This window comes from Rhinopithecus bieti, unplaced genomic scaffold (genome assembly GCF_001698545.2).
Source record: "Rhinopithecus bieti isolate Rb0 unplaced genomic scaffold, ASM169854v2 scaffold_35864, whole genome shotgun sequence".
Classification (NCBI taxonomy): domain Eukaryota; kingdom Metazoa; phylum Chordata; class Mammalia; order Primates; family Cercopithecidae; genus Rhinopithecus; species Rhinopithecus bieti.
Window position 1 is genome coordinate 104,615 of NW_016815828.1, and position 25,154 is coordinate 129,768.

Genomic DNA, 25,154 nt, shown 5'->3' on the forward strand with positions numbered 1-25,154 from the left:
TCAGTCTAAAACTTTGTATTCTTTGGTTAACATCTTTCTTTTCCTCATCCTTCTCTCTCCCCATAGATCTTCGATAACGACGTTTCTACTCTGTTTTTATTACACTGCATGGTGACAACAGTTAATAACATATTGTGTATTTCACAATTGCTAAAATGTATTTTTTACATTCTCATCACAAAACATGAGAAACTGGCAAGATGTTGGGCATATTAATTAACTTTAATGAATTTTTCTATAATGTGTATAGCTCAGATACATTATACCCTATAAATATATGTAATTATTGTCTATTAAAATAAGTAAAATAATGTATACAAAGGGTCCAAATGCTTTCGTTTTGCATGTATCCATAAGTTAGTAAAACATTTTACCATGCCGTCCTTAATTTTAAATAGAATATTCTTGGTAAAGCAGATAAAATATTTTCCCGAAATTAATTATACACAAACACATACCCACAGATGTGCGGGTTAGGCTGGATGTTTTTCCTTATCTTTAATATAATTTTTAATATAATGGAGTTTTTTCTTACCATATATACACTAAGCATCATTTCAAACTTTCCCATTAGGATTTTATTAGCTCTTTTATTTCACTGGTCACAACTATTTATCTACACATAAATACTTAAGCAAGGCAATCAAATTATATTAGTTTTTAAAAATGGTTCAAAACCCCTGTGATCCTTGATCAAGAGGGCTGTGAGAACATGCACCCATCCAGTGATAACTACTGTCCTGGAAATGAGGGATTGTGTCAGTTATTAATAAAGTGTGTCTTTCCTAGTACTGAATATCAGTAAAGTATGCTGCATGTGAAGACAGACTGCCTTTGTTCAAATCTTGAGTTGACTGTTTGTTCGCTGCAGACTGTAGACAATAAACTTCATGTCTTCTACTGTAAAAGGGTAACGGCAACATGACCAAGTTCATAAGGTCATATGTGGGCACTATTTAGTATGGTACTCGGTTAGTTCTCAACAAATATACATATTGTTAGGAGGGTACCCAAGTACTCTGAGATTAACTTACATCTCATTGTTTTGGTTTCTTTACTAACCAAAAAAAAAAAAAAAAAAAAATCGACAGTGGTCATGGAATGAATTTTAATCTTACTGCTGAAACATCAGCAAATTTTTCTATCTGCTATCTATTTCAGCTGCCCACCCTCAAGGGTCAAATTTTAGTCAGTGTGTTTCCAATAGTAAGTGTCTAAAATGTGCCTTGACAATTAAATTCAGCAAATAGTTTTAGTGTGCATATTGTGTGCTTGGCGCTGTGCTCTGGCATAGAGAGGATTCTCCAGTGCATCCGAGGACATGGCCGGAAAATGAGATGCACTCCCTGTGTTTCAATTTTTGTCAAAAACCAATATTAATTCCTCTCTTCAATTTTCTAATTTTAATTTTCATTAAATATACACATAAAGGGTCTTTATAAGTTTGTACATGAACTGGGAATAACAGTCTGAATTGTATTACCTGAAAAAACATCACTCAGATTGACCAGTTATCCTTCATTAATGTTTTGTGCTTCAAATTCTGCTCTGCATCACACGTGAAATATCAAAATTCTTCATGTTTTTTATTGAAATATGAATACAGCAGCTAACAGCTTATCAAACCTTAGTTTACTCAAAAGTGCTGTGATTTCTCTATACTAAATGGTAGTACACTATCAGTTGATACTAATGAAAACTCAAAATAAACTAACCAAAAAAAAAAAAAAAAAAACCAAAAAAAAAACACCAGGGAATTCAGAGTCTAACTGCTGGAATGAAGAATGAAGAGTGACAGACTCTCTCCCAAACAATAATTTAACTGGAAGAAATTGCTTGAACAACAATAATAAAGACTCTAGAAATTGTTCTAATGCATACAGAAAATACAGAAACATAAATTCAAAAAACATCAATTAAATCTCAGTAGGAGCAGTGAGAGTCTGTGGCATTGAATGAGGTCCAACCCAAGCTCAGCTGAACAGAGTGCTACTGGTCCCTCAAGCTCTCTTTTTCTTATATAGGAGGTGGAGAGAGAGGAACAGGCCATGAGCATCTCTCATCCCCAGTGTTATGTTCTGTCTATTTAAGTTAGGTAGTCAAAAGTTTGGAGGTTCCATGCTGGGTGCAGTGGCTCATGCCTGTAATCCCAGCACTTTGGGATGCTGAGATAGGCAGATCACGAAGTCAGGGGAGCCAGAACATTCTTGCCAACTAAATGACAACCCGTCTCTACTATAAATACAAAAATTAGCTGGATGTGGTGGTGCACGCCTGTAGTCCCAGCTACTCGGGAGGCTGAGGCAGGAGAATGGCTTGGACCTGGGAGGCAGAGGCAGAGGCACAGGTGAGCTGATGTCATCCCATTGCACTCTAGCCTGGGCGACACAGGGGGACTCCGTCTCAAAAAAAAAAAAAAAAAAAAAAAAAAAAAAGACCAGGCACAAATGCTCCCAAAATGCTGGCCCACACCTGTAATCCCAGCATTTTGGGAGGCCGAGGTGGGTGGATCATGAAGTCAGGAGTGCAAGGCCAGCCAGGCCAAGATGGTAAAACCCGTCTCTACTAAAAACACAAAAATCAGGTATGGTGGCGGGTGCCTGCAATCCCAGCTACTCAGGAAGCTGCGGCAGGAGAATGGCTTGAACCCTGGAGCTGGAGGTTGCAGTGAGCTGAGAATGTGCCACTGTACTCTAGTCTGGGCAACAGTGCAAGACTCTGTCTCAAAAAAAAAAAAGAAAAAAAAAGTTTGGAGGTTTCCTTTCCTACCTGACCCCTCAATCATACAGTAGAACACTAGCTCTGCTACAGGAGGCCAAGAATACTGAGGCCCTTTGGCTCATGTTGGGAAAAACAAGACAAGAATACTTGGGTTACCAACCCCGTTAACACCTGGTAATAGAGCTATAGCAACTGGCTGCTGTCTCCACACCTGGTCTTGTGAAGTGGCAAGAAGTTTCTGTCTGGGATGGAGAACCAGGGAAAGGAAGAGCTTCATAGCCATGCCTGAGCAACTGACTCATTTTCAGCAGAGCTGGGAGAATTTAATGCATAAGGATAACGTCAAAAACAATGACGATCTTACTGGAGAGAAATTAAAAGGTACTCTTAGCTCCATGACACAAGTGTCAACAAGAAAAATGACAGAGTAATCAGAAGTTTAATGAAGAGAGACAGAGAAAGAGTCTGGAACAGCAGTCCCAGGGTCATAGTCACCCCTAGGGGTTGAGAGGATAATGCAGAAGTGCCAGGGAGCCTTCATGCTAAAGGAGTCAGAGAAGGACAGGGCAAGCTTAAAACATTTCTCAAGCTCCACACAGATCAGTTAAAAACCAACCAACAAAATAAAACAAATTTAAAAACCAACAGAATTCTTAGTGACTCTAGGGGTTTAAATACAACCTCAGACCAACCACTGGCTGAGCTTGGGCAACTCGTGGGAAACTAGGCTTACAAATTAAAAGAACACACATCCCTGTCAGCGTGGATTACTAAGTGTGTGAACAGGCTTTGCCCTCTTAGAAGTAACCAGAAAGAGAAAATCCAAGCCGTAGCTGCTGGATGTGACAAAACAAGGTAAGCTTCTTAAATTGTGATCGCAGTGTTCAAGCCTCATGTACATACAGTGGTAAAGGGTCAAAACCTAATTGGCTAAGAGGATTTAAGCACAACCTTTGACTGATAAGTAAGTTTAGATGATGTAGGAGTAATGCTTAGGTAGCCAGGCTAATGGAAAAACAAGAAAAATAATTTAGAACATCAGAAACTGCATACTCCAGGAAAAATAGACCTCACAGGGACAGTCACTAAACACGTGACAAAGTCTAAGCAAATAGAAACAACAATAAAAACATCCATACTCTTGGGGAGGGAGAATCAATAGAGTCACTATAACATATTATCAAAAATGAACAATTTTCAACAAAACGTATAAGACATGCAAAGAATCAGCAGCAGGTAACCCATACATAGATTGGGAAAGGAAATAGACAGTGGCTTTGAAGAAGCCCAAGTCGTAAAATCAGCAGCCCCAGACTTCAATGTAGCCATTATAAACATGCTCAAAGAGCTAAAGAAAACTAAAGGATTAAAAGCAGACATGAAGATAATATCTCATCAAACATAGAGCTGTGGACCATGAGATTGAAAAGGGGAAACGACTAGTAGAGGAAACATATTTTGTCAAAGTCAAGAAAAGTGAGTCAGCTTCAGCTCCTAAGAAGGCCTCCTATGGAAACACCTGGATTCAGAAGGCAGTTCTATATATATCAATAATGTGATAGAAAATATTTTTTAAAAGAACCAGAGAGTAATTGCAAAGTTGCAAAGTAAAATAACTAAAATTATAATTCATGAGAGGACAATAAACTTAGTGTTCCCATATGATTCAGAAATCATACTTCTAGGTATTTACCCAACTGCTCTGAAAAACTATGTTGACATGAAAGCCTGCATGTGAACATTTATAGTAGTTTCGCTCATAATTATCAATAATTGAAAATAATCAAGATTCCTTTTGATGGATGAATGGAAATACAAAATGCGATATGGACATAAAATGGAATATTATTCAGTAAGATAAACAAATGGGCTACCAAACCACTGAAAGAGGTGAAAGGCCTTAAACGTGTAATGGTAAGTAAAAGAAGACACTGAAAAGACTACACATACTGTATAGTCCTAACACTATGAAATTCTGGAAAAGATAAAACTGTGTAGATGATAAAAATCTCAGTGCTTTCCAGGTGTTAAGAGATGCAGTGAGATATGGTGGAGCAGGTGAAGCACAGGTAATTTTAGGGCAGTGAAATCATTCTGTATGACAATGAAATGATAGACACTTTTATGCACTTGTCAAAACCCATCAAATTTTATCATATAAAGAGTGAACCTTAATGTATGCAAATAAAAATATTAGGGAGGACGGTAATTCCAGCATAGAAGGCAGAATGAAACACAATGATCTAACTGCACTGGGCATGTATGAAACCCTGTCTTTTAAGGGGATGCCGGGGGAAAGGAACAGACCTAAGTAACACTGGAAATGAGTGGCATCTGTAAAGCTAAAGGCAAAAGAACATATATGTAAACACTTTAGTTAATAACATTGCCTCCATGGGCGTGCAGTTTAACAATTCTGATACTGCTACTTATGTATACTGGAAATGTGCAATTAAGTAAGTAAATGGCAGATGGTGACAGCCAGGTTTCTCACTGTTGAGTGGGAGTTGACATATAGTCAAGGGGAAGAGGCTACAATCTTCTATGTAGTAATGGGTAAGAGTTCTAAATGTCAGTATAAACTCATGTTTATCTTTGTATAGATACAGTCAGTGAATCAGGGTGGGGTGGTAAATTAGGACAAAGAGCCAAACTGAGAGTGACAACTAAGCCTCTATTCACTTAATGTGACAGAACAAGCAAGAGTCAGAGGAGCAGGTGGTGGCTCCCCAGTGCACGTTTCTCCCCATGGATCAGCACAGATGAGAAAGAAGCTCTTCTCCCTGCTGAGGAGCTCCAGACGAAGGACTCCTGATTCTTTGTGGGCTGTGGACCATGAGATTGAAAAGGGGAAATGACTAGCAGAGGAAACATATTTTGTCAAAGTCAAGAAAAGTGAGTCAGCTTCAGCTCCTAAGAAGGCCTCCTATGGAAACACCTGGATTCAGAAGGCAGTTCTATATATGAGCATGGCTGGCCCAGGGAGTCCTGAGTCCTTGACTGCAACTTCTTTGAGAAAACTGCAGTGTACTGGCTGTACACTTAGCCTAGTGTAGAGAGTGCAATTCCCCACCCCCATCATAATGCCTGCCAGGAAAAGCCATTGTAACCGTCAATGGTTGGATTTTGTCAATGGTTGGATTTGGAGGATCACACATAGAATCTTGATACAATGTGGAAATTTTTCAACGGCTCCATATAGAAATACGTATATAAATAGGTTAGTATACAAGCATATACTTCCTTGCTCTGATGGCTGTAAGGACCTTAAAAAATGGCATGCCAGTGGCAATGAGTATACCTGGTAACCAGATTTTGAATTCAAATAGCAGTCTTCAATTAAAGTAACCACAGCTCCATCAGGAAATGGATGACTCTAGAATTGGGACTGGAAATGAACACGGTAACTTTGGACTATCTTGTAGTGGCAAAAAGCAGGAAATACTCGGAAAAAAATCTCCACACAAATATGTAACAAGAAAAGAATGAGACTACTTCAAAAGAACATAGGATCCAACATAGAGTTCCCAATGGCCAAGTCTGTCATAATATGAGCAACATAATAAATAAATATTGAATAATTCAATCTATAAAATAAATACTTATGCATCCCGATATGTCTAAACAAATAATAAAAGAAATACATAAATGGAAGGGGAGCGAGGTTTTCCTCAGGTAGGTGGAGCATAACTTCAACATTCTTTAGGTGAAGACTGAAGACAGCAATTTCCTTCCAAAAGGCCAGGGAGTGGGGAGGAACTTTACAGCGGGGAGAAGTAACAAAGATTCATCAGGTGAGACCCTCACCAATTATCTCATTAGAAAAACTGGAAAATAATTTTAGATTTTTTTTTACTCTAATTAAGTTATTTTAAACATTCACAGCTCTTCAGTGTTTGACTAAAATAAGTATCATAGTCCTATCTTCAGTGTTTTTAATTATTATTGCAAAATGATTGTTCATCTAAACTGAAAGCAGCCCCTCTTTTCTGTGTCTTTGACTGTAAATAGTGTAAAAAGCAGGACTAAGTTAATAAGAGTAACTGTAATGATCTCAGCCACCAGAAGATGGAAAAATGATATTGGGAGATTGAGTCTGAGTCAATTTCATTGGAGGGAAAGTTCTAGACTTGAAAATGTCATATTTTATTTCAAAGAGTAAAGTAACCTTGTTTTATTGCTAATTCCAAGGGCAAAACAAACTAATCACCCCAATAAAAAAGCGAGCATTGTCCCTCAATAAGACTACAAGTTGAATACATCTGTTCCAAATGTAGGATACAGTAAATTCCTCTTCAAAGTTTAGCCTGTTAACTTCCTTTAAAATTCAAGAGGGAGAAAAATTGTTAAGTACAATAAGTTCTGAGATCTTCTTCAAAGAACCATTATGTCAGTATGTTCAGCTTCCCTGTTCTTTGTTCTCCATTTTAAAGTTTAACTTCCTCCTTCTTTACCCTCCTTGCCCCTAGTTTCAGTAAACAACCCCCTCCTAGCCTCTATCTCCTGTTCCGTCTTTAGGCAGCCTTAGTCACCTGTTTCTGTAACCTTTCCTCCCACCAAAACTACTCACTCTGCCACTCCAGCCCATAACCTTGCTCCCTTTAAAATAGCCAATCAGAATTAGCTTAGACTGTGTGATCCAACCCTCGCCAATGGGGGAAAGACACAGCAGTAGGGGCTGGCTGCGTTAGGAATAAGACCCCCTTTCCTTCCCTTGTGTGGTGTGCTGTCATCATTGCTCCATCCACAAGCAAGACACACCCGTCTATAGAAATAAATTGCCTTGCTGAGAAAACTTTTGCCTGAGTGCTATTTTTACGTGGCAGCAGCGAGCATTTACTTCCAACACGAGTCAAGCATTTATGGACAGAAAAACATTCCAAATATAATAACTGGGAAAGTATATCTTTTACCCACTTTCTGGCCACAGATGAGCAACGGAGTTCCAACAGAGGCAGGAAGAAGCAATGAATGCTCAAGTGCCTAAAATAAAACCCAGGTGATCCAAAAGCCAAGAGCAGGGTAAGAAATGGCAGGAAATGAAGAAGAGTTCAAAAGCTAACAGGTTTGTATTGGACACGAACAGATTTTTTTGTTTTCGTTTTTGTTTTCATTGGAGAACTGGAAAGTACTGAGTGATTTGTGTCAAGGGGCTGGGGGATACTATGTGCTTGAAATGTTGAAGGTAATTGAAGTTACACTCTGGAGAGTGGATTGGAAGTGGAGTGGATGACTGAATGTGGACAAATCAAATAAGAAAGAGGCTTTTGCTCAATCAGGCGAAAGACGATGGAGGATTAGAGGTTGAAGCTCAAAGTGGAAATAGAAAAGAATGTGAGGCATAGGAGAGAGGAAAAAATGCAATGCTCAGGACTTGGATATGGCTTGGATGCAAGGTATAGTTGTCTGTAAAGAATAATGTACTGGTTTCACTCTTATACAATTTTGTCGGATTATGGTCTCTTTAGCAAAATCAAATATTCTGTGTTTTCACATTACACTGAAGATCTTCTTAGAGAAAAATAGGTGTAATATGAAAAGGGCAAGACAGAATAGCAAAAGATTGCTATTTTTCTGGTAATTGTACTTCTATAAATGCTTCTTAAATTAGATTTAATTTTCCTGGGAGTTGCATTGTATTTTACACTTTTTTAAATTTTTTTGTCCAGAAAAGGTATTTTGTGAACTTCTTATTGTTTAAGTTGGGCACTACAATTTTGTTGGAAATTTTTCTTTTTTTTTTTTATTTTAGGGTATTACTTTTTAAGATACCACTAAGTTCAAATCCATGTAAGCTGCTAAATGCATTCTTATCATTTCATGAAAATGTCAATAACATCATTTCTAGGATTAATTTCTTAGAATCCTAAATTCTCTTTCTGCTTGGCTCTAATTTTTTCTAGTTCATAATAAGAAATGATATACTGTTGATTTCTGTAGAAAAATTTAATTTCATATACAATCATTTATGTAAATGATTTCATATTACTTCAGAGACATATACTTAAATTGGATAGCATAGCTAAGACAATATTCAACAGGTTACCTGGTTTAGTATTTTCTTGCCTTTTAAGACAGCTACAGAGGCTCAGATAACTCTTATAATTTGTGCAACTTTAATGGGTCTCTTTTCTAAAAATGTTTTTATGATGCCCTTGCTGAGTAATATATTTTATCAATATTACAATAAAATCTAAGTAATACTATAGTTACTAAATGTAAATTGCATAAATATCAATGATTGTAGAAAATCAAAGCCAAATTTTGTGTTATGTTTATTTACACACCTGCTAACACAGTCAGAATTTTCACACCAAAATTAAAAAGCAGTTTCATCAATATTCTAGCCTGCCTATTTTAAAAATTTATGCTTATGTTATTTAAGGTCACTGACTAGCAGCTGATTAGGTATAATTAAATATTTTCTACATCTCTAAATCTGATCGAGTTAATGCATAATTAATGCATGCTGTAGTTGGATTAACAGTTGAAAACAGATGAGTATATTAGCGAGCTGTTTGGACTCCCTCTAATGCACAAAGACGGATTCGTGTTTCAATATCGAATGCATAATTTAGATAGCTTAATTAGGGTATGAGAATCCCAAATACCTTATGTGGTCTTCTATAAGCTGTGTATAGGGTTTTGCAAAGTTAGAGGAATACTGACATAAACCAGAAATGGCGAGGCAGCTCGCCCGCTGGAAAGTGAAAGAACACATACTTACTGAAAGTCATTAAATGCGATTACAAATAAGAAAAATTTACAATAGTAATCAGAGTATTGAGCTAAATTTACCCTCCTGTTAAAAAAAAAGCTTTCCTAAATACTAGCTAAATGAAATTTGATATAACAGAACTAATTGCGTCCTTTTATTTTTGTTGTATTTGCTCTAAGAATATAGAATTGGGTATATAATTAATTTGAGCTGTGAGATGCCGAAAAATAAGTCAGCATATTTGGTAAAAAAATGTTGATACATTAATAGCAAATTTTTGGAACAAATTTGCTCACATTTCTATTATTTTTATATGCTGCATTTTAGAATTTTTGCGAAATTTTGATATTTCCCAAATCAAAGAAACATTTAGATATATATTATAACTGTTAAATGAGTCTATTTAATAGAAAATCCATTTCTCTCTTTAAAAAATTGCCCTATAAGTAAGGATGAGATCATTTCTTCTACTATTATTATACATACACACATACCCACATGTACTCAGAGAGAGAGAGACAGAAAGAGAAATCCAACTCCTAATATTTAATTGGCGAGGTTACCTATTGATTCATGTACATATTATGATCTGGTTCATCAGTTTAAAAACCATTTCAATCCTTTTTACCATAAAACATAGAAAGTAATGGAGTGACAGGTTTTTATTGCTTTCAAATAGTTAAATTAATTGTATATACAACACTTCTACAAAACTGATTTTACATCTCTAATTTTATGATACACATACTGCCCTTTAGCACTATTTACTCATTCTCTTATGCAGCTATTTTTCTTTATATATTTATATGTTAATATTTATTTAATGTTTTACCTTTTCCCTGTGATTTGGTTCATACTAAGTACCTTATAGCATGTTTCATGACAGATCAATAATTTAAATTAACCTAAGTGATAGCTTTGGTCATCAAAAGTATGAAGTACAAATTCTGATGAAATAAAGAACCTTATTCATTTGGGTTTGAAGAAACTGATCATGAGAATTGCCGTAAAATTTAATTGGATGAAAACAATAACTAATTCCTGTATATATTCAGCCACAATTATGGATAAATCTCTTACTACTTATTAGGCTCTGTTCTAGAGTTTCTTTTGTTTTGTTTTAGCAACAAACAAGATAGACAATATCCATACTGTTATATAGTTTATAGTTTAGTAGAAAAAAATGAACACAAATAAGTAAAAATAACCTAATCAATAAACTTATTACATATTGTCACTAGTGTCATGAATAAATTAAATTAGAGCACAGTGGTAAAATTGACTTTGTGTTCAAGGACTGACTATGTGTTTAGATCTCTAAAGAGAGAATCTAAGTGGTAAAAAGAAGATCTGAAATAGAGCGAGCACTTCAGGTGGAAGTCTCAGCTAGGTGATAACATGTTGTTGAGATGCCGTCAGTGTCTTAAGATGGAAACAACTCAAAATTCTTGTAGTGAAGTGACTCATCCAATACAGCACCAGAAAGAGTCACAAGTCAAAACATGAATGCTTCTTTTAACATATGCATATATATCTAAATTAGCTTTTGTTTCAAGTGTATATTAAATCCATATCAGTGGACCATTTTCAGAAATTATCTCTTATCTCCATTTTTAAAAAGAAGTAGATGAGGCTCTCTCTCCCTAGTGTGTTGAAACTGATTGACGGTTAAGAGCAATGGAACTTTACTGGGAATGAAGACAATACATTGGCATTATGGAAAATCTAGACTTCGACTTCCCATTGGAATTTTGTTTGAAGGGATGGAATATTTTCAGTGATTTATTTCCGTTTGAAATGAGAAAGTATTATCCTATTCTTGTCTAGTATGCTTTGCAGCTGATGGTAATTCTGACACAATTGTGATTGCTCTTTCCTAGGAGGAAAAGGACATTTTTTTTTCCTAATAGCTTTGAAGCTATTCTTGATATTTCTTGATATTATGACACCCTTTGTTTTGTAACTTTTCTAAGTAAAAGTCATTTTCTGTTCATTATGCTTCATACTCTTGGACTTTTAAATTTAATCTCCTTTTTAGCTCAAAGGCAGTGTTTTGTCATTGTTCACCAGTAGCTTATTTTATTCACTCTATTTCCTTCCTCTTCTGAATCTTCTCTTTTGATAGATTTTAGAAGTCTCGAAAATATTCTTCATATATTTGAACAATTCTCAACATTTCACTCTCATTTACTGTTTGCACTGACTATCGAGGTAATTACCATCTTCATTGGTAATTCATCCTACTAACTGGCTTCTCTTTTTTTCTGTTTTTTAGATAGAGGCTTACAGCTATTCTTCATTCCAACCACTGATTCACTCACACTCACACACACACACACACACATACACCATATATAAAATTTTAATGATCGAATTTTTACTTACAATTTTTAAAAACTAAATTTACTTAAGACATGTAATAACCAGTCCCCTAAACACACACACACACACAGAGACTTATCTATTAAAAGGATAACTCACAATAATTCATTGTACCTTCTGGGACCTGGACTGAAGAAGCAGCACCTGCCTAAGATTTGCAATTCCTATTGCCCAGAAAAACAGCAGTAGGAAAGTTGCAATGGTTTTTAAAGAGTTTGTTTGGATGGGACATATGCTATTTCTATTAACATTCCATTGGCCAAAGCAAGAGTGGTGTCCATGGGACAGACAGTGTAACTCTTTTATATGGAGCAGTAGTAAAGAACTGAAAATGATAATATAATTAACCAGAGTTTATCCTCTTGTTCACAATTATCTCTCTCATCTCTATGCAAAACACATTCCCTCATTTCCAAAAAGAATATCCTTAAACTCCCAACTATAGGGTCTCACAATAGTTTCTAAATGATGTCCAGATGTCATACTTGAACCTTTATGAACAGAAAATAATGAATAAAACATTAAAGTGTTTGTTCCTCGTACAACCAACAGTGAGGATGTAACAGGACAACTGCTTTAAACACTCACATCAAGAAATGGGGAGAACAAAGGTAAAAAACAGTCACTGGCAAAGAGGAGAAGCGTGTAGGGCAGCATTTGCTGGAATCCAGTTACGGGAGTGGTAGCAAATGTTCCTGGATGAGACCTTAGTTTTCTTCTTATATACAGTTTCATAGATGTTTCTTCTCCATAGTGCTTGGATCCACATTTGAGAAAGGTCCATCTTTCTCCTTGTATATGTTCATCCACACCTGAAGAGTGTATTGAGAGGGTGCCCTCTGTGGAAGCTAAGCAGGAATTTTTGGCCACATGCTCTGCCTGTATAAAGCAGATGTGCCAAAGTTCATGCTAAATAACAGTCACAGTGTCTTTTAATCCAGTCTCTGTTCTTTCAGAAGTTAAATCTTTTTGAATCTTACTCTTTTTTTCTATTTTGTTTGTCTGTTTTATGTGTGAGTCTCCATGTTTACAATTCCTTATAAGACATTCATCTCCTTCTAGATTTAATTTAATTGCCTTGAGATCATTACAATTTCTTGGGAGAGCTGCATCCAACACCTCCTCTTTTTTTTTTTCCTCAAGATATTGAAAAGATTTAGTGGGTTTCAGCTTAATATAGTCTAATGTTTGAACAAAGCTCTTATCATAGGGATAAGTGTTAATCAATTATTGTATTTTATAGTGGTTTTCAGTTTTCTCTTTCAACTATTTAGTTGAGAAGCAAATGAATTTTACTTGGCTTACAAACCTGGTGATCATTTTTTAGCTCATGTAATTTCCTGTCAAATGAAGACAAAAATAACGAAGATACATTAATAGCATTCTGTTTCTAATCCTCTTCACCTAGAACCAAAGGCTCATTAAGAACATTTTTTGGCATCTAGGTTATCATTTGTGTCAGTTTTACTGAATGCTTCACTAACAAACTGTCTTCACAGACTTGATCACATTTTCTTGCCTGCCTACACCCCACCTCCTGAGCTGATGCTGCAAAATGGTGGTTCTTTTTTGTGGCAGCATTCTGCTTCATGTATGAATTTCCATATTAGTCTGGTTTTATTCTATTTTGCTGCAGTGGTATAGCAACAATAAACTCTCACTGGCTTGCACTAACAAGTTTCTTTCCCTCCTGTCACGTGTCCTTTTCAGGTCAGCTCTTACCCTCCTCTCTATTTCAATCTCTCCATGGCTTAGGATGAGGAGGTAATAGTTACCTGAAGTTTGCTAATCTCCCAGCAGAATGAAAGAAGGACTAGCTGAACTATCGCGTGCCTCATAAAACTTCTTGGGTGGGGCATAGTTCAATTCTCACAGTTCATTAACCAAAGCAAATCCCTGGATTCAATGTCTTGCCAATGGAATAGGAAATACAATCCTTTTACAGAGGTCAGTAGTGAATATTTGGATATAATGGAACACCTTAACTTTGGTGGGCTTTTGTGAGAGAACAGATTTTAGAAGAACAATGTTAGATAGATAGATAGATAGATAGATAGATAGATAGATAGATAGATAGATAGATAGATAGATATGTTAGTAGGGACGTACAGTCATCCAGGTGAGGGATAATGACACCTCAGACCAGGGTAACAATGGAAGTGAGAAATGATCAAGATAAGGCTATATTTTCCTGCAGAGCACATAGTATGTTCTAATAAATTGGATGTAAAATAAGTGAGAAAAATAAGAATCAATATAATTTTAAGTATATGGATTAAGATATGATTACTCTCAACTGAGGTTGGAGAATAGGGGATAATTGTATGAAGGACTGATGAGTACATGGAGTGTGATTGAAACATGTCAGCCTTAGATTTCAGGATGATATAAATGGACTAAGTAAATGGACTAAGGAAACATAATATGACTGTTTGGCAGCATTAAGTGTACTCTTGATTTGTGTTCATATAAACTAAAAATCAAATCGATCAATGTGCTTATATATTTTTCCAGCCACATTCAGTTGTATGTGTGTTAGTATATATTTGAAAGAGAGATTGATTTAACTAGGATGGAAATTTTTATCAAACACAAAGAAAGAGCAAAAGAGAGAGGGAGATTTCAAAGTAAAGCTCATATATAAGGAAATGATTATAACACCTGACCAGAGAATTTAAGCAGGATAAGAATAGGGATGAACACATTAGTGAGAGTGAGACAGTGATATGTTAACAGGATTGATGGTTCCAGTGGAGTTAAAAAAATCTTGAAATTTGGGCACAGGAGAACTGAAATGCATGAAATTAAGATTATGAATAAATTGTCCTTATTTGTTATGAGATGATCTATGATATTATCTTCACTGTAGTTACCAGAAGTAGGCTGAAGGTAAACTCATTGAAAGAGAGTGATTCAAGAAACTAAATGATTAAGATGTTAGAGGAATAATCAATTACATGATCAATTGATAATTCATGTTTTTCTTATTTCCACAACTTCTTCCTCATAACTTTGTAGTCTACTACATTCTGACTTTGTGATTGCCATTTAAGTTACTTTGACCAAAGCAATACTTACAACTTGTTTAAACACAAGGTTTAAAAAAAGTCATTCATGTTTTTGCTTGCCCCTTTTGTATGAGCATGTGATGAATTACTCGTTCTTGCTTCTCTGCTGTGGACATGAGAACATCTTTGGACAAGCTACAGAACTCGTCTGGCCTAGACCGCTTAATTGGGGAAGTGAGAGTGTGAGAGTACATGGAAAACAGATGAGTCATCACTATTCCACAATAGCTGACTGCAAACCAACCCCACATGACTGAACCATGTGAGAGAACCTAGTCCCATCATTACAGCTGCCCTGCCAGTAGGTAGCTGCCCAGAAGCACATGCATCGTTCCAGATAAGAGTAGAAGAAGTGAAACTGCCTTAGCAAAAATTGTATCAGTGAGAAAATTATGGCAGTGGGGGAGATCTGATCTAACCATCTCCGCCTCTTGCCTTAGCCTTCAAGCTGCCTTTAATTATTCCTGAGCTTAGGCCAAGCTAAATTTGGAAGATATTTAATGTATAGTTTGATAAATGATAAAAGGCCTTCCCAAAAATGCAACCACGTTGATAAACCTAATAAGAGACCACTAGGCTAAGGAAGAGGAAAGGAGCCTGAATTCTGCTATGCTATAGATTTCCAAGCATTATTCTGCAGGAAACCAGACATGCAACTTCTCCAATTACTCCTGCAAATAACATCACCATTGTGCTTTGGCCTTTTGAGATATATTTTCAGGTTTTTTGCATCTATGACACCAATGGCTCTACCTAGACCCTCTAACCCTGCTCCCGTAGTCCTACCCAGAAGCAACTCCGTTCAAGAGGACAGCTCTATAATTTCATCTTTACCCCAACCAATCAGCATCAAGCACCCATTTCAGGCCCCACTTTTGCAGGTCTGCTGAAGTTACTGGAGGTCCACTCCAGACCTTGTTTTTCTGGGTATCAGCAGCAGAGGCTGCAGAACACAAATATTGCTGCCTCTTCCTTCCTCTGGAAGTTTCATCCCAGAAGGGTACCTGCCAGATGCCAGCCAGAGCTCTCCTGTATGAGGTGTCTGTCAAACCCTGCTGGGAGGTGTCTCCCATCAGGAGGCATGGGGGTCTGGGACCCACTTAAGGGGGCAGTCTGTCCATTTGCAGAGCTTGAGTGCTGTGGTAGGAGATCTACTGCTCTCTTCTGAGCTGGCAGGCAAGAACATTTAAGTCTGCTAAAGCTATGCTCATAGCCACCCCTTTCCCCAGGGCTCTGTCACAGGGAGATGGGAGTTTTATCTATAAGCCTCTGACTGGGGCTGCTGCCTTTCTTTGAGAGATGCCCTGCCCAGAGAGGAGGAATCTAGAGAGGCTGTCTGGCTACAGTGGCTTTGTGGCATTGTGGTGGGCTCCACCTAGAGACTGGGTTACTTATAAAGAGGTTCAATTGGCTCATAGTTCAGCATGGTTGGGGAGGCCTCAGGAAACTTACAACCATGGCAGAAGGCAAAGGGGAAGCAAGGCGCAGTCTTCACAGGGCAGCAGGAAGGAGAAGTCCTGAGTGAAGGGGGAAGCCCCTTATAAAGCCATCAGATCTCATGAGAATTCACTCACTATCATGAAACAGCATGGAGGAACCACCCCCATGATGCGATTCCCTCCATCTGGTCTGTCCCTTGAGGATGATGGGGATTACAATCTAAGATAAGATTTCACTGGGGACACAAAGCCTAACCATATCGGGATGGCTCTCAGGTCTTTGAGAAAGACATTCCTGAGTTGTGAGAATAACAAGAGGCTCTAAAAATCTTACATTTCAAAATAACCTAGAAAAAAATCACAGAAAAAGTTTTCTAAATTAAATGCTCTAAGAAATGGAGAGGCCTCTGTGGCTAGGACAACACTATTCTGTGAGGGATGGTGAGGAGAGGTCAGAGGTCTAGAAGCAGGAAGAAGTTTGTCTAAAGTTTTGTCAAGTTTCAGGGAAAACGTTCCCTTCCTTGTCAGAGATATTCATTGTGAGTTGCCTAATCTTGGTCCAAATGTTCTAGTTAAATCTTTATGTGTTTGGAGGTAAAGCTAATGTTTTACCTCAAGCATAATAAAATATTATATGAGGAAGATATTATGTATGGAGGGTGCTCCCTTAATAACATGTTCTAAAAAATATTCCAAAATAAAGCAGTTAAATGCATTGTCTTCAGATGAAATTAAGGGCTTAAAGGCAAAATCAAAGAGACACAGAGAAAATAAAGGTTTGTAATGAAGCCAAGTCATTTGTCTGGGGTAATACCTAAGGTTCGTTGCCTCACACCAAGAAATCAAGGACGGGGATAAACAAGGAGTGAGTTTAAGAGCAGAAGTTTAATAGGCAGAAAAGAGAAGCTCCCTCGTGCAGAAGGAAGGGGTTCCAAACAGATATCATTTGTGGAGAGATACAGTTGGTTTTATAGATGAACTTGAGGGGGCGGTGTCTGATTTACATAGGGCCCAAAAGATTGGTCGGACCAGGTGTGCCATTTACATAGCATGCCATCTCACCCTAATCTTTTATTATGCAGATGTGTTCTCTGCGGGGCCAGTACCATGTTGCCTCTTCCCTTATTGCACATATGGTGACCAAGAAAAGGGAAGAGTGGAGCCTCCATCTTGAACATACTTGACCCCCCAGGTAGCCTTTTTCTATTGGCACAGCTGCCGGCATTCACCCAGGCAAGCTTCCAGCTTGCTTATCTATTTCTGCAGCTCGATTGTACAGGCTGCTCTTTTTAGAAAAGAAATGATTTGGGGGCTGCTTTTTGTTAAAAGGGAAACCTTGCTGAGGACTCTTTTACTCAAACTATCTCCCATAGCAAGATTGAAAAGGCAGAAAGTGTTCTTCGCTTAGTCTTTGTTAGTTGTTGAATGTTTCTCATCATGATGGTGACTGGATGCTGGGGAGTTCAATTCTAGCAATTCTATTGAACGTTTCTGTTTCCCAAAGCAGTTTAACATGTCGGGTGTGTATTTGACCATCCTGAGTTCAACCCGTAAATAAAGGGTTAATCGATTTGAATAACTTGTGTTACCATAAAATCTAATAAAATTTTATATCCTTATCAGTAAACCAAATAATTTCATCCAAATATATTTAATTGTTCAATGATTGCTTTACTCTTCTGTTTTATTTGTATTATTTTTTCTTATTCTTTCCTATCCCTGTCACGTATCTAAAATTCTACTTTTCTCCCTGAAATAGTTATGATATATTTGGCAAAAAAAAAAAGAAAGAAAATTGATATTTGATTGAGATACTTTCCTACAAGCTTTCAAAAATTGTGCTAAGGTCTCAGAACACAAGAGTAAATTATTTTCCATTTTTTCCTAGAGTACCAGTATAAATATACCAAATAACTCCTCCTCAAATATTGTTATGTCTAAGGTCTTTAAACATTAGTACTCTTACTATTACACAAAGTATGCCCTTCAAAATCAAAATCAATACTTTTAAAATCATATTCTGAGTTGTTTTTGCTGTTAGTAAGAAAATTGACTTGAGTATTGACATAGGAGTCAGCGGCAGGCTCTGATGGGCTTTGGAATGGCAGTGGGTACACCGTCCACCTGAAACTTAGAACAGCTTGGGGAAAAATGGGCTTAGAGATCATAAAAAGAAAACACCTGCTCAACCAAACATTTATTGCAAAGGAAATTAGGCATAGACAATAATAATTATCTTGATATCCTTTTACCTCATTCTTCCTCAGTTGCATTTTCATAGGCATTATTTCTCACTAAGTTACTTGAATGCCAACTAATAAACATACACCTTTCCAGGACATAGCAGAATATTCCAAGGGTTTAAAGAAATTTTTTTAAATAAGACTGATACAGTAAGTAGGACAATGGTATTTACACAGTGTGGTAAGACATGGAGGAGATATTCTGAGTGCTAGATGTGCACATCGTATATTTTTAAGACTGTATTTTTTAGGGCATTTTAGATTCACGGCCAAATTGAGTGAAGAGTACAGAGACATGCTTTAGAAAAATTTAGTAGAAAGGACAGAGCTTTCCCATGTGTCTTTTGCTTCCCCAGCCTCCCCAGTTCTCAACATCCCCCACCAGAGTGCTATACTCCTTACAATTAGTGAGCCTACACTGACACATTATTATCACTCAAAGCCTATAGTTTATATCAGGTTTTATTCTTGGGGTACGTTCTATAGGTTTTGACGAATGCGTAACGACATGCATCCACATTTCAGTATCATACAGAGCAGTGTTTCTGCCCTAAAAGTCCTCTGTGCCTCCCCTATTCATTCCTCCCTTCCCCCAAGCCCTGGCAGCCACTGCCCTTTTTACTGACTCCACGGTTTTTCCTTTTCCAGAATGTCAAATGATTGGAATCATACACTACGTGATCTTTTCAGACTGACTTCTTGCACTAAATAATATACAGCTAAGGTTCTTCCATGTCTTTTCAAGGCTCGATAGCTCATTTGCTTTTAGTCTTAAATAAAATGTCATTGTCCTGAAGGATATACCACAGTTTATCCATTCATCTACTGGAGGACTTGTTGGATCCTTCCATGTTTTGGGATTCATGAATAAAGTTGCTATAAACATTCATGTGCAGATTTTTGTGTGGACATAAGCTTCCAGCTTCTTTGGGTAAATACCAAAGGGTGCAATTGCTGGGTGCTACGGTAATGATTAGTTTTGCAAGGAAGATGCCAAACTATCTTCCAATGTGGCTGTAACATTTTGCATTCCAATTGGCTGTATTGTGTTTTAGTATTTGTTTTATGGTTGAATCTGGATTGCTAAATAAGTTTCAACATCCATGCCCTGTCAAATGGGTTCTCTATATTAATATAAATACTTTTATTATGAGTCAAAAAGTACAAAAAAAGGAAATTTATTTTACTGGACTAACAAGACAACAAGAGCATTCAGAATGTGTCCTGAAAAACAAATATCCATATTTCCATGAAAAAAGACAAAAAAAGACAATTTACACAAAATGTTTGTCATTGTGGCTGAAACATTTTATTTTCCCTAAAATATCTAAGTAATTACTTAAATTTTCTATGTTATCGATTTGTCAGTGGACAGCTGGTCTCAAGCTATAAAAATAACATTAATTGGATGTACAAATAGTTCTTTTAACTACCCAATGAGATTAAAACTCACATTTTGTTGGCTAGAAGTAGTCAAATTATTTCTAACGGTCTATTTAAAATTTAGCTGAATTTACATAGTGGAAATGAAAAAGTTGAATAAAAAATATGAAGAGTATAACTACCAAATTGAACTTAAGGTAAATCGTAATTATACTCTTTTGTGTTGAGTAGTTCTTAAAATGCTTAAGATTGTGGGTGAAAAACACCTGCAATTATGATCAAGCAGAACCATTTAGTTGATAAAATGAGAGTTCTAAAAAAGGAGCAACCATATGATTTAGATATTATAAGAATTAGCAAATATCTAGAGCATGTTCATATTGTCACAGACATTTTTTATAAAAGACATGTACTATGCCAATATTTAAGTCTCTCAAAGAATAAATTATCTCCATTATATAAAAAATTATAAATTTGGCTGGGTGTTATGGTTCACACCTGTAATCCCACCACTTTCGGAGGCCAAGTCAGGTGGATCATCTGGGGTCAGGAGTTAGAGACCAGCCTGGCCAACATAGTGAAACCCCACCTGTACTGAAAAATACAAAACTTATCAGGGCATAGTGGCACTTGCCTGTAATCCCAGCTAGTCCAGAGGTTGAGGCAGGAGAATCTCTTGAACTCGGGAGGCAGAGGTTGCAGTGAGCCAAGATCACGCCACTGCACTCCAGCCTGGGTGACAAGAGGGAGACTCCGTCTCAAATACATATATATATATATAAATTAAATTTGTATAAAAGTAATTTTAAGGACACTCTGGAAAACAAAATTTACAAGCAACTTGAATTTGAAAGGAAAGTAAAATTCAATATAGTCAAAAGCAAAAAACTTGTATTATGACCTAACACATGATCTATCCTGGAGAGGGTTTCCTACACATTCTGCTGTGGTGGGTGAAATGTTCTCTATATGCCTCTTAGTTTCCCTCGGTCTGTCCATAGTGTTGTTCATGTCCTGTTTTCATATTATTCTTCTGTCTTTGTTGTATCTATTATTGAAAGTGTGATATCTGTCATCTATTTACTTAATTTCATTTCAGTATACATGTACAGCATTATCAGCACTGTTAACCCCTTCCCCATAAGATATATTTAATCCACTTATGTATTTTTCTTATGCACATTTTATGTACCCATTGGTTTTTACAGACACAATTCATGTGCAAAGTTTCTTAGGTTGACATCTTTCTGCCATCCTTTTCAGTGAGGTTGTTTTATAGTTTTGTTATATAGTTAGATTTTTGTTATGTTCTGCATTTCACATCAGGATTCCTGTCAGTTTCTAAGTTTATTTTTAATTGGATACATTAAGTTTCATTACTGATATGTTAAAGTTCCATGGGTTTTGGCAATTGCAATGTCATGTATTTACAAACATGGTATCACACAAAATAGTTTCACCACCTGCCATGTGCCATGGTTTGAATGTGTCCCCACCAAAATTCAGGTGTTGAATCGTAATGACCACTGTGATGGTATGAAGAGCTGAGGCCTTTAAGAAGGGATTATGTCATGAGGACTTCTCCCCTCTTGCATTAGATTAAGGCCTTTATAAAAGAGTCTTCATGGACACTTAGGTTGACTGCATCTATTCGCTATGGTGAATAGTGTGGCAACAAATAAAATTGGATCAATAAAATAGGTACATATACACAATCATGTACTATTTAGCTATAAAAATTGAAGTCATGTCTTTTGCTGCAACGTGGACGGAACTGGAGGCAATTTTAAGTAAAACAACTCAGAAACAGAAAAATACTGTATCTTCTCACTTATAATTGGAAGCTAAATAATGTATAAAACTGGGCATGGAGTGTGGAATAATAGACAATGGACACTTGGAAGGGTAGAAGGGTGGGAGGAGGGCAAATTATAAGAAATTACTTAATGGGTACAATGTATGTTGTTTGGATGATGGATACAATAAAAGCCCTGACTTCACCACTATGCCATATATTCATGCAACAAAGTTACAGCTGTACTTCATACCTTTGTACACATTAAACAGAGAGAAAAATGTTAAAAAGGATTTAGGCAGCTTTTGGCCCTTTTGGTCTTCTCGTTTTCATCATGTGAGGACACAGAGTTGCTTCTCTGTGGAGAAAGCAGTGTTCAAGACATTATCCTTGAAGCTAGATAAGCACATGCCAGACAACAAAGTTATTAGCAGATTGATCTTGGACTTTCCAGCCTCCAGAACTATGGGAAATATATTTCTGTTCTTTAAAAATGATCGTATGTGGTATTTTCTTATAGAAGCATTACCTAAGTCACTAACCTCCTAAATGCCTCTTTTTAAATCCTTACCTGCAACTTTTCTGAAAATATTTTTTTATCTGTGGGAAATATTTCAATTTCAGAATATATCAGAAAATTAACTTTTCAGTCTTGTATTTATACAAATATTTTGTGTATTCTTCCTGCAATGATAAATATAATGAAAATATTATATTACAGATGACAGAAGGGGATTTCTCAATAATTTTTGTTGAGTAAAATGATGATACAATATTAAATTGCAATAGACTGTAATTTGATCCAGGCAGAAAGTACAGCAGGTTTATTTCTGCCAAAATGAATATTTTAGTTAAAAAGTTAACAGACTTTCATTTTGTTTTGTTTTATTTTGTTTTGATACAGCTTTGTCATCCAGGCTGGAGTGCAGTGGCGTAATCACGGCTCACTGCAGCCTTGACCTCCAGGCTCAAACAATCTTCCTGCCTCAACCTCCCAAGTAGCTGGGACTACAGGTGTCTGCTACCATGCCTTGCTGAGTTTTGTATTTTTTGCAGAGACGAGGTTTCTCCATGTTGTCCAGACTGGTCTTGAACTCCTAGACTCAAGCAATCTGCCTGCCTCAACCTCCCAAAGTTCTGGGATTACAGGTATAAGCCATCACATCCAACCAACAGACTTTATTAAAATGTAGATTATATAGGTGAACAGAATATTTCCATAATAACTTTTAAAAGATTTCTTCTGTACGAAAGTTTGAAATGCCAAGTAACACAATGGAGGTAAAATTTTCCATTTATTACTTGGTAAATTTAATAAAACTCTTCAATACTTGCTTGGCTCCAAGTACTCTCCCAGGTATTAAAAATGCAGCAATGATTAGAACTATAACTAAGTCTCATAAAGGAAAAGGAAACAGACAATTTCCATAAGGTTATTTTATTTGTTGATAATAACCATAAAGAAAAACATAGTTGAATAATATAGAATCAAAGGTGGTAAAGGCTGAGTAAGCCAAGGTGGGCAGGGCAGCTCTCTCCAAATTAAGATACTCTTAATCTAACACCTAAATCAATGACAAGTGTAGTAAGGCTAAATTTGAGAGGAAACGAATCTAGGTACAATAAAAACCTAAAATTATGTGAAATAAAGTTTGTGTGCTCATATTTTAGGAAATAAAATGAAAGTTAATTTTCTGATATATTCTGAAATTGAAATATTTCCCACAAATAAAAAAATATTTTCAGAAAAGTTGCAGGTAAGCCAATGGCACTGGAACGTTCTGAATGGGTGAAGGCAGTCTTTGGAGGCATACGGTACACAGAAATAGGGCCAGATCCTGGAGGCCTTATTTATTTCTTCCCCATTATTATGAATCTCATTAATATCCATTCATATATGACTTATTATTTATTTATCTGTTTATTTATTTTTGAGATGGAGTCTCATTCTGCTGTCCCAGCTGGAGTGCAGAATGCAATGGCACAAGCTTGGTTCACTGCAACTTCTGCCTCCCAAGTTCAAATGATTCTTTTGCCTCAGCCTCCCGAGTAGCTGGGACTACAGGCACTCACCACCATGCCCAGCTGATTTTTGTATTTTTAGTGGAAACAGGGTTTCGCCATGTTGTCCAGTCTGCTCTCAAATTCCTGACCTCAAGTGATTCACCCTCCTTGGCCTCCCAAAGTGCTAGGATTACAGGCTTGAGCCTGTAATTACAGGTTTGTTCCCAGCCGATTCGTATATGACTTTAAAACCACCTACTTTGAATAATATTTCTTTTGTTTATACGTTACCATTTGTTTGGACGAACGGAGGCAAGATGGCGCAGTTCCGGGTTCTTCACCATCAGCTTTCCCGCGCCCGGGAAAGACACAGGTTGACTGAGCAGGCGCAACCAGACCTCCGATGGAGAAAAACCGGAACCCGCCCAGCCACGCCCACTGCCCGGCCCCCGACCCGCCTACATCCCGCCCACTGCCCACCCACTCCCAGGCCCAGGACGTAAAAGCCGCTCCCAGCGGGGGCGCGCTGCGCCCACTTCCTCAGCCCTCACTCCTGTCGGGACTGTAGGAACTCTGCCCGAGAGCTCCACCAGGTGACTCCCCCGGCCTCCCCTGCCGGAGACCGACAGACCTCACCCCTCTCCACACCTTCTTTTCTGAAGCTGGGGGACCAAAAATAAATGTGCAGTTTTGCTCCTAGCCTTGCCTACTTGCTGGTCATTTAATACTTGCCCTGGTTTCCTAGAAAGCAAATCGGCTTCCTAGAAAGCAAATCAGCTGGTGCCTAAACCCGGGAGGAGACCCCTCCTCTCCTCAGGCCTCTGAGGATTGAGGAACCTCCTCTTGCTTCCACGCCGCAGATGGACCAGGACCTGAGACCCGCTTCCCTCACTCTCATGGCCTCTCTAGGGTAAGTGCCCTTGTCTCCTCTTTACCTCTCTTGGCCAAAAATCCTGTGCAGGTCCGAGGCCCACTTTTGAGCCACCAAGTGGCTTGGGAGACCCGTTCAGGATGGAGACGTCCACCTGCAGGTAATCTCCACCTTGGCTCCAAGAGCCTTCAGTCTGTCTCTGCTGGTTCCAAAGGATGCTTTGAAGCCAGGCAGAGATACACTTCCACTTCCATTGTGTCCATTGTGCAAGTAAAGAGGAAACAAATGGGAAACCACCAGTCCAAATTTCCAAAGAGCACCCCTTTAGGGTGCCTCCTAGCCAATCTAAAAACTCTACAACTCGAACAAGACCTCAAAAGAAAGCGGTTAATTTTCCTCTCCACTGTGGCATGGCCCCAATCAATGGCCACCAGAGGGCACCCTAGCAGCAATTTCTGCCAGCGACTAGGCAAGTGGTCTGAAATTAATTACATTCAAGGCTTTTGGGCCTTACGCTCTCGTCCCGACCT